Below are 11,332 nucleotides of genomic sequence, written 5' to 3'. Positions count from 1 at the left end.
CAGGCCCGGGGAAGAGTGGCTGGAAAGCTGCCTGGTGGAACAGGATCTAGGGGTGTTGATTGACAGTGGCTGAACATGAACCAGCAGTGTGCCCAGGTGACCAAAAAGGCCAACAGCATCCTGGCTTGTATCAGGAATAGCGTGGCCAGCAGGACTAGGGGAGTGATTGTGCTACTATACTTGACACTGGTGAGGCCCCACCTTGAATCCTGTGTTCAGTTTTGGGCCCCTCATCATAAGAAGACATTGAGGTGCTGGAGAGAGTGCAGAGGAGGGAGATGAAGCTGATGAAGGGGCCCGGAGGACAAGTCTGATGAGGAGCAGTTGGGGCAACTAGGGCTGTTCAGCCTGGAGAAAAGGAGGCTGAGGGGAGACGTTATCACTGTCTACAACTACCTGAAAGGAGGTGGTAGCATGGAGGGTGTTGGTCTCTTCTCCCAAGTAGCAAGTGATAGAACAAGAGGAAGTGGCCTCAAGTTGCACCAGGGGAGTTTCCAATTGGATATTAGGAGAAAATTCTTCACAGATAGGGTTTTCAGGCATTGGAACAGGCTGCCCAGGGAAGTGGTTGAGTCACCATCCCTGGAGGTGTTTAAAAGGCATTTAGACAAGGTTCTTGGGGACATAGATTAGTGCTAGAGTTATGGTTGAACTTGATGATCCTGAAGGTCTCTTCCAACCAAAATGACTCTACGATTCTAGGAGTTCAGACAGCTGTCAGTACAGGATAAGGGAATAGATCTCAGTTTCACTGTAGGTGTAACAAAAGTATTTGAAAGGAAATGTATCCAGTTGCTATGCCCAAAGTCTTTCTAAAAATGACTGCCCTTTCTTGAGGAGGTTAAATGTATAGTTGCTAAGTAAATAAATTGATTTATTAAAAAGAAGAGAGAAGTTGCAATAGTTGCCTGGCTGCAGAACAGATGTTAAATAGCAGAAACTGACCTGTGTGGTCTCTGTGCCCTGGCATCCAGATGACAAAACGGTCCCTCTGGCTCCGTCTGCTCTGCGTGTCCTCTCATGTGGCATTTGTCATTGTCCTGCCCAAGTATCCTGACAGTAGTGTGTCCAAGTCAGATTTAGAGAAACCTGAAACAGGGACACTACTCACCTCAATGTACATAAAGATAGTCAGGGAGCTGATGAGTGCTATCATGTATTGCCGGTTATTGGTAACATCTTCCATCATTTTTTGTCAGCAGCCACTGAGACTGTCTCTTCTCAATTAGGGACTCAATTATGAACCTTTCAGTGTGAGTGATGGTGCATGGAGAGAAGTACCTTAGAAATTCCCAGAGGATGAGCAAGCAGAGGGGTGTGATGAGTGAAGCTGGCTAAGTTCTCTGAATGCTTTTGGCTTCATGAATTCTCTTGGGTATGTATGGATGGCTGGCTTGCTCTGAGATGGGGGAGGCAAGGAAAAAGCAGAATGAAGGTTGAAGCTACTGTCTTCTTGTACACACTAGGCAAAGGCAGTTGATCTAAGGAAACTGGGTACTCAGGCAGGCAGGACTTCTACCTGGAGCTCCCTCCTGTCCCCAGGCAATGAAGTGGAGTGGAGTGGAGTGGAGTGGAGTGGAGTGGAGTGGAGTGGAGTGGAGTGGAGTGGAGTGGAGTGGAGTGGAGTGGAGTGGAGTGGAGTGGAGTGGAGTGGAGTGGAGTGGAGTGGAAGGTGATTGCTCTTCAGTAGAAAAAAAAGATCATAGTGGTGACAAATGGCAAGCAACTTGGCTTGTTGGCTCTTGAGTACTGAAAAGCAGTCCCAGAGGAAGGTACTGTGTAACACATGCCTAAGTACACTGGTAAAGCTGTGGTATAAATGGAGAACAATGCTCTCTGCTTGATGAGCCATCAAGCATAGACTTGCATAGACAAGCATAGACCCATAGACTGTGAAGCCACAAGGCTGCCAAGTGGGAAACATGAGACAAACAAGCCCTTACGCACAGTACCTGCTGGGGATGAAAAGCAGCAATCAGCAGGATAAATGTGAAAAAGTAATATTCTCCATTTTGTGGCACTTTCCTCTCTCTCTCCCTACTGCATTACTTATGGACAGTGTAAAGTGACCACAGGCCTGTCAGCCTGACCTCAGTGCCTGGCAGGGTTATGGAGCAGATCATCCTGAATGGAATCACACAGCACCTTCAGGATGGACAAGGGATCAGACCCAGCCAGCATGGGTTTAGGAGGGGCAGGTCCTGTCTGACCAACCTGATCTCCTTTTATGATCAGGTGACTCACCTGGTGGATGAGGGGAAAGCTGTGGATGTGGTCTATCTGGACTTCAGCAAGACCTTTGACACTGTCTCCCATAATATACTCTTGCAAAAGCTGGTAGCCCATGGCTTGGACAAGTGTACTCTACGCTGGGTTAAGAACTGGCTGGAGGGCTGGGCCCAGAGAGTGCTGGTGAATGGGGCTGCATCCAGCTGGCGGCCAGTCACTAGTGGTGTCCCCCAGGGGTCAGTGTTGGGTCCAGTCCTGTTTAACATCTTTATTGACGATTTAGATGAGGAGATTGAGACCATCATCAGCAAATTTGCTGATGACACCAAGTTGGGAGGGAGTGTCGACCTGCTGGAAGGCAGGAGGGCTCTGCAGAGGGATCTGGATAGACTGGAAAAATGGGCTGATTCCAATGGGATGAAGTTCAACAAGGCCAAGTGCCGGGTGCTGCACTTTGGTCACAACAACCCCCTGCAGCGCTACAGGCTGGGCGCAGAGTGGCTGGAGAGCAGTCAGACAGAAAGGGACCTGGGGGTACTAATTGACAGGAAGCTCAACATGAGCCACCAGTGTGCCCAGGTGGCCAAGAAGGCCAACGGTATCCTGTCCTGTACCAAAAGTAGAGTGGTCAGCAGGACAAGGGAAGTGATCCTTCCCCTGTACTCTGCATTGGTGAGGCCACACCTGGAGTATTGTGTTCAGTTCTGGGCCCCTCAGTTCAGGAAAGACATTGAAGTGCTGGAGCGGGTCCAGAGAAAAGCAACACGACTGGTGAAGGGACTTGAACATAAGACCTATGAGGAGAGGCTGAGGGAGCTGGGGTTGTTTAGTCTAGAGAAGAGGAGGCTTAGAGGTGACCTCATCACTCTCTATAACTACCTGAAGGGAAGTTATAGCCAGGTGGGGATTGGTCTCTTCTCCCAGGCAGTTAGCAATAGGACAAGGGGGCATGGACTTAAACTCTGCCAGGGGAAATTTAGGCTGGGTATTAGAAAGAAATTCTTTACAGAGAGAGTGGTTGGGCATTGAAATGGCTGCCCAGGGAGGCAGTGGACTCGCCGTCCCTGGAGGTTTTTAAACTGAGATTGGACATGGCACTTAGTGCCATGATCTAGTAAACGGACTAGAGTTGGACCAAGGATTGGACTCGATGATCTCTGAGGTCTTTTCCAACCCAGTCGATTCTGTGATTCTATGATATACTCCTGGTGGATATGGTATAAAAGGCCATAATGGACCATTGTTGCCTTTTCAATACATTGATTAACTATTTTAGTTGTGAAATTGGTCAGATATGCATTGCAGGATCCTTTCTCTCTGGCCAGCAGGAGAGTGATGGTTGGGGCAGGAGTCAGCTGGGAGAGACAGAGTGAGCTCTGGCTGGAGGACACAGTGTGAGCTCCAGCACAAAGGTGAAGAAACTTGAATAGACTTGAGGTTTCTTGTTTAGAAGAGAGGGACCAATGTGCTGTGTCTCAAGAAAATCCCCTGAGAGGGGAGAAGGAATGACCTGGGCGTATGGACGGTAGCAGAGATTCACACTCAGGCTCCACAGGGCCAAGTAAGAACCAAAAAGAGACCATCTTAAAACAGATCTCCAATGACCTCATGAAGACCATCCCAGCACAAGGGTCAGGTTTAAGGATACTGGTGTTTACTAACCTCTTCGTAGGTATCAGCCTTCTTTGGCTGGTCAGATATTTCCTTTTTTTCACAACACAGGAGCACAGCAAAACCCTCTAGCCTATGGAAATTGTACCAGATATTTACGTACCTTTTGCTAAGCCTTACATTCAAGTATTTTGAAATATAATATATGACCTACAGGGCACTGAGATATCTGTTTCTAGGAAACACCTGTTTGATGCAGATGATAACCCATTCCCCAGACCTTCCTTATCTAGGTGGTACTTGGCTGACTTAAATGATGTTAGTAAGGAAAATCGCATTTGTTTAGTGAATTTTCTACAGAATATTTTACAGTAAAAGGAAAAATGGTGCCTGTCTCTCTTCCCCTCAGCATTGTTTTGTTCACCTACAATCCCTCTTTCACTGCTGGTACCCTAAGAACCTTCCAGAAGAGACATAATGTGTAAAAGATCCTCTCCTGAAGGAAGACTCTAATAATCACAACTGTATGTTTCCATATGACTATTTTTTAAAAGGAAAGCAATTTTCTTGAAGGATTTTTCTTACTTCTTGCTCTATACTGTTTAGACTAATTGGCTTCTGACAATCATGTACAAGCAAGGGAATCGTGATAAATACCATGAGGAGTTTGTGGGCATTCACTTCTATGCTAATCACTTCTGGCTTCTGTTACAATCAGTGGAGAGAAGTGGGCAGTTCATCCTAAATCAGAAAAATACCTGGGTTTCTCCACTGATGTTAAGAGTGTATGGGAAGTAACTAATGTATAGATCTCTACACAGTAGACGCTTAAGGTTAGATGAGATTATTCCAACCAAAAAGAGCACTAGGCTGTGTTTACACAATTTACTAAAACTGTTTCCTGAAAGGTAGATTAACAATGAGAAGTTTGAGCTCCTTTTCATGTGTTAAGTTTAATATGTAAAATGAGATGGTCTGAATACTCACCTAAATTACTTGACTTCACGTTACACCAAAAAAAGTAAGTTGGCATGAGAACCCAAATCTCCTTGTTCCAGAACTTAAGTCTGCATACACTACCTGGTAATGTTCTTTCCCTCAGTGTAAGATATGTCACTTCACAAATACAAGCTCTAGTAATCTGAAATAAAGGTAGCTTTGAGGAGGTGGAGGTATCTTTCTTTCATGTAAGGTCATCACACCACAGGCATTGCTGTATCCTGAAGCTCTGGAAATTTATTGCGAGCTCAACTGAAGTCAGGAATAATCAGTGAAGTACTAAAATCAACACATACTATATTCAAGCATCATGTCAGATTTACTTATGAGTATTTGAAAGCCTCAATTTAAATCTTAGCTTGTGTTGTTAAAGACAACTTTAGTATTACGTTTGATCCATAAATATTGACTAAGATAATATTCACCTACTTTAAAAGATCATGTTTGGACATGGAGTTAAAGAGTAATATTTTCTATTAATACTTACCTTTAATTTTTTTGAATTTTATGAATATTTTTGGTCAATATTGAACTTTCCAAGTTAAATTTAAGCCTATTGAAGAGCTTGTCAATTATCAGGAGCTAGAGATCTGTTTTGTAATACACTTTATTTTAGGTAAGAAAACTAAGAATATCTTCTTGAATCAGTCTCTACAGATAGCCCACTTCATGAGCTCTAGATGCAGTATTAGATGGTAAACAAAACTTTTAACTACTGTGTTTTACATCTGTATTAATTTTAAAGTTTGTGCAGCATCGCAGAAACCTAAAATGTGCTTGGAAAAATCTAAAATCTACATTCAGAATCAAAGTTCTTTTTTTTTGCAATCTTTACAAAAGCTTTTTAGATGTCTCCAGATTTTCCCAGTTAAAACAAACAAGCAAACAAAAAACCCCAAATCAAACCAAAACCAAAACAAGCAAACAAAAAACCCACAAAACTAAACAAAGAACCAACAAACAAAAAAAAATCCCCAAAACTAGCTGTTTTGTTTTCTTACTGGCCCACTCTGATACCAGTCTGGATAGCTGGATTCTGCCTATTTAAATTCTGCCCTACAACTCCAGATGGATAGAACACTAGATGTTTCTTGTCCTAAACTGCTGTTTGCTTTCATGGTGGCCTGATCCTTCAGCTCCAGCAGCAGCAGAAGGATATTTGGCATGCTGCTGTGTATTAGTCCTCATTCAACAGAAATACAATATCGGAGTGGTCTGCTCCTCATTTATTATAGTACACAAGGGCTGTTGTAAGAGGAGAAATTTTTGCTGGGACTAATGAGCGGAGTCTTAATTGCAGTGCAACTAGGGCAACATTTCAATTGCAGCGTAAGTGATTGAGGTAAAATGAGGATATTCACTTTGGGTCATCCTGGGCCTTTTGAAATGATCGGATATGCAGATGCCAGTACTTCATAACTGTACCATGGAGTTGTTTGCACAGTTCAATCTATGATAATTCTTTTTCATTTCAAGTATAGCCTAACAAGATGTCACAGAGATACAAGTTATTAGGAATTATTTTTCCCCATTAAAAATTCCATATTTGGGATTCTTTTTCTTCTGGACTGGAATGAGAAAGCAAACTCTCTCCTAGTCAAAGCATTTTGAGACTGAGGGAAGATTTTATTATTATAAACAAATTTTCAGCTCTTCGGTTGCAATGAGATGAAATCAATGTTCATATGATGTCAAAACTTTGTACGGAGAGGACACATGTGGTAGCCCAACAGAGGTGAAGCCATTGCAGCTCCCACCCAGGAATAAGGCTGAGCGTGTAGTCCCAGTAGGCACACACACAGACACACATATACAACACACATATATACATAACTGGCCACACTGCTGAACACAGCGAGAGAAATCCTCACTCATATAAACACAAGCTGCACCAATGGCCTTGTCCTGTTCCCTTCTGTGGCTCATCAGGATAAAGGTCTGTTGGTGGGAAACATATCCATACATATAAATTAAATATGGATTGCTCCAGTAACTGACCAACACCATCACTAACTGGTCCTGGACCCTCAGCTTCCACAGTTCCTAGCACCTGTGCACACAAGCCCCCAGTGCCTGCAGCCCCACTCACAGACGCAAGCATGCTATCGATCCCCTAGTGTCACCTGAACAGACACACACACAGATGCAAACAGGTCTCTCCATCCACCCAAAACACCATGGTCTGGCCTGGACCCCTGATTCCTCCAGCAGCCAGGTCCTGCTCTGGGCTCACTCAGGCAGGCATGTACCCCCAGCTCCCATGCCACCCCTGCCTGCTGCCCAGTCTAGCACAACCTTTGCTAGAGCTCCCATACTTATTGACACACCCACACTCATGCTGGTCACTGGCACCATGGATGGATGGGTACCTGTGATGTGTGGTTGCTGCCCCAGTCACTGGTGACACTCAAGACACCACTGCCTGCACGTGTACACAGAGTAGAAAGTCCCTCACCCAGGAAATTGCTTAGAAAGATTTTACTGAGAAGTCAGGACAGACTGTGGTGACCAGGCACCAGGACATGGCCAGATAAGTGTGCTGAGCAGCACCATGTTTATGTCTCACCACCTCTTTTGTCCCCCTGTTTCCCACACCTACTCCTCCCCAAACCATGTTGATACCTTACTTTCCCCACCTTTGGTTTCTCTGGTAAACATCCTTCAATTAATATTAAACAATTCCCAAATGCTCTTCCCTGTTGTGGGTTAACCCTGGCAGGCAGCTGAGACCCACAGAGCTGCTCACTTACTACCGACCTCACTGCCCTCAGTGGGATGGGGGAGAAAATCAGAAGGGTACAAGTGAAAAAACTCATGAGCTGAGATAAGAATATTTTAATAGGAGAAGCAAAAGCCCCCCACAAAAGCAAAGCAAGACAAGGAATTCATTCACTTCTTCCCATCAGCAGGCAAATGCTCAGCCATCACCAAGAAAGCAGGGATCCGCCACACATCACAGTGACATGTGTGAGAGTTGGTCTGAAGATGGAGCAGTAGTTGCCTGAACATCATCAGCAGGAACTGAGAGAACCGAGGTCCTGACAGAAAGAACACATTGACAGTGACTTGGAGAGAGGCCCAAGGAGAAGCATTGTGCTGCACTAGTTTCTCTGATACGGGGGGGCTGCTGCTTACAATGGCCGCTGTATGGACTTCACCTGCTGCTTCAGCCAAACCAGCCCCAGCCTCCTGAAGGCTATTGTTATGAGGGTCTCTTCAACACAGGGACAATAGCTGCCGTCCAGAAGATGTGTTCTCACCTGCAGTCTCAGTCACACCTGTCCCACACCTGCTCCCCCAAACAACAGCCAATGAAAAGCAGCATGCCCAGAAGCTTGCCAAGAGTCCTGAGGTCACCCAATGGACCAGAGAAAGACCCCTGAATGCTGGACACGTAGTGCTGGCAAAAGAAAGCATGGATCTTTCGAGCCTGCGCAGTATAAGCATGGGCTGCGAAATCAAGGTGGAGACTGGCCTCAAACAATGGGAGAGAGGCGGGGTGAAGAAGCATAAGAGACACTGTCAAGTGTCCAAATGGACACTGTCAAGATCTTCCCACCAGAGCATGCCGAACCATGACGGAGGACCAGCAGGACTCTACAGGACTGCAGACCAGAGGGACAACTCTGAAGCCCAACTGGTGGTAAACGCATCCTCATTTCCCATCTTTACTTTTTCTTTCCCTGTTTCTTTTCCCTTTTCTTTTTGTTACTCTCCCTCTCTATTGCGTGCTGCTTTACGGGCAAATTAATAAAGTAACACTGTTTGATTGAATCATAACCCCTTGGCTTTTTGGTTGCTTTTATTTTGCACTCTGAGATCAAGGCAAATGAACCATTATGAGTCCATCACCAAGTGGACCATGACAACATGGTAAGACAAATGCCATCACTCTGAATGTCCCACCCTTCCTTCTTCTTCCCCCAGCTTTTATTGCTGAACATGATGTCATATGTCATGGAATATTCCTGGGGTCAGCTGTCCCAGCTGTGTCCCCTCACAGCTTCTTGTGCAGCCCCAGGCCACTCACTGGTGGGGTGGTGTGAGAAGTAGAAAAGCCTTGATTCTGTGTAAGCACTGCTCAGAGATCTAACACACCCCTGTGATATCAACACTGGTTTCAGCACGAATCCAAAATAACCCCATATAGGTTACTATGAAGAAATTCAACTGTATTCCAGCCCAAACCAGCACAACCTCAAGAGTCACACAGCCCTAGGCAGTAACTTCCCTCAGCTTGAAAGGTGCCCCGGAGAGCTTTACGTTGACTCAGGGTAATAGGTGTCATCCCCAGGCAATGCAGCTGATGGATGTTCTAGGGCAGCCCTGGGAGGAGATGGACAGGAGCTCCCTGTCTCTGACTGGGTTACAATGGTTCCACTGCCTCTGTACTCCTCTGTGTGGGTGGAGATGAGCCTGCCATCACATAACCTAACAATACATACAGTAAATATCAAACGAATAAAAGTTCTAGGAAAATAAAACTTTTTCTTTTTTCACTTTATCGTGATATTGTGTATCCCACAGCATTCTCCTGGAGAAGCTGGCTGGTGGAAGAGTGGCTGGAAAGTGCCTGGTGGAATAGGATCTGGGGGTGTTGATTGACAGTGGCTGAGCATGAGCCAGCAGTGTGCCCAGGTGACCAAAAAGGACAACAGCATCCTGGCTTGTGTCAGGAACAGTGTGGCCAGCAGGACTAGAGAAGCGATTGTGCCAGTACTTGGCACTGGTGAGGCCCCACCTTGAATCCTGTGTTCAGTTTTGGGCCCCTCATCATAAGAAAGACATTGAGGTACTAGAGAGAGTGCAGAGGAGGGAGACGAAGCTGGTGAGGGGTCTGGAGCACAAGTTTTCTGAGGAGCAGCTGAGGGAACTGGGGCTGTTCAGCCTGAAGAAAAGGAGGCTGAGGGGAGACCTTATCGCTGTCTGCAACTACCTGAAAGGAGGTTGTAGCATGGAGGGTGTTGGTCTCTTCTTCCAAGTAACAAGTGATAGGATGAGAGAAAACAGCCTGAAGTTGCACCAGGGGAGGTTGAGATTGGATATTAGGAAAAAATTCTTCCTGGAAAGAGTTGTCAGGCATTGGAACAGGCTGCCCGGGGAAGTGGTGGAGCCACCCATCCCTGGAGTTGTTTACAAGGTGTTTAGACAAGGTTCTTAGGGACATGGCTTAGTGCTACAGTTAGGTTAGGTTGTGGCTGGACTCCATGATCATGACAGTCTCTTCCAACCACAATGATTCTATGATTCTATCCCATGTAAAAACCCTTTGGCTTCTGTCAAAAATATTGTCAAAAACATTGATGTACTACCATTAAATATTTCCATTTTAACAAATATGCACTTGCCAGTTACAAAAAGTTCTGTGTAGATTTTTGTCAGCCAGCTCCATGGAGTAGTATCTCCTTGCTTTGGATCCTGTTTGGAATTTATCTGGGTAATACATTTCACTGAAGTATTTTGCCTGTTTTGTAACTGACAGTAGGAATTAAAGTCAAACTGACAAACTGGCAAAAAATAACATTTCTCAGCAAAAGTAAAACCTTGCTGAAGAACCATTATTTTTCTATATGGACAATATAACTATTATTTGTGTGAATAATATAACATAAAGAATTAAAACATATACAGCTTCTAGTCCTGTAGGAATATACATAAGTACTTAATTACTTAATACTATTCACTCTGAGCAAGGAGAATGCTAAACACAGGTAGTATATCCCTGCTTGCTCCCACTAATCAAGAAAGAAGTTGATTTTGTTTGGTTTACCATTAATATTGACTACAGAACAAATATCCCTAAAGATTATGTGGTGGTTTAACCCGAGCTGGCAAAACAACCACAATAGCTGCTCACTCACCCCCTCCCCACCTTGACCCCAAATAGGGGAGAGAATTGAAAGGGAAGGGAGAAACTTGGATTGAGATAAACACAGTTTAATAAAATAACAAAATACTAATACACTACTAGTAAATATATATATAAAATAGAAATAAAAGATACTCAAAGCAATTCCTCATGAACTCCATCCACACTGAAGAGCCAGTCCCAGGAAGCAGCACCTGGTCCCAAACAGCCGACCCCAAAGACAGAAAAAAGGAAAGAAGCAGAAGGGCTCAGAGGCCTCTGCAAAACAGCCAAAGGCAGGACTAAACGTCCCAACCAAACACCCCCAGCTCTGACAAAAAAAAGCAAACAAGAATGCATGAGAGGGAGCAAAGAGCATCCGAGAACAAGACCAGACTCCTCACTCTCCTTAAATACAAAGCGTGATGATTATGGGACAGAATACTCCTATCGATCAGTCTGGATGTCAGTCAAGCTCTTCCCTGTCCATGCCTCGCTTCCTCGCTGCCTCACACCTGTGGACAGAGCGCTCAGAATGTCCTTGGCTCTCAGACCAGAGCAACTAAAAACATTATCTCTGTGCTGGGGTGTTATCTCTTGTTCTCAAGCTAAGTCCAAATAACAACTGTACTAGCTATGAAAAAG

This window comes from Columba livia, chromosome Z, assembly GCF_036013475.1.
Source record: "Columba livia isolate bColLiv1 breed racing homer chromosome Z, bColLiv1.pat.W.v2, whole genome shotgun sequence".
NCBI lineage: Eukaryota > Metazoa > Chordata > Aves > Columbiformes > Columbidae > Columba > Columba livia.
This window is presented reverse-complemented; position numbering follows the sequence as displayed.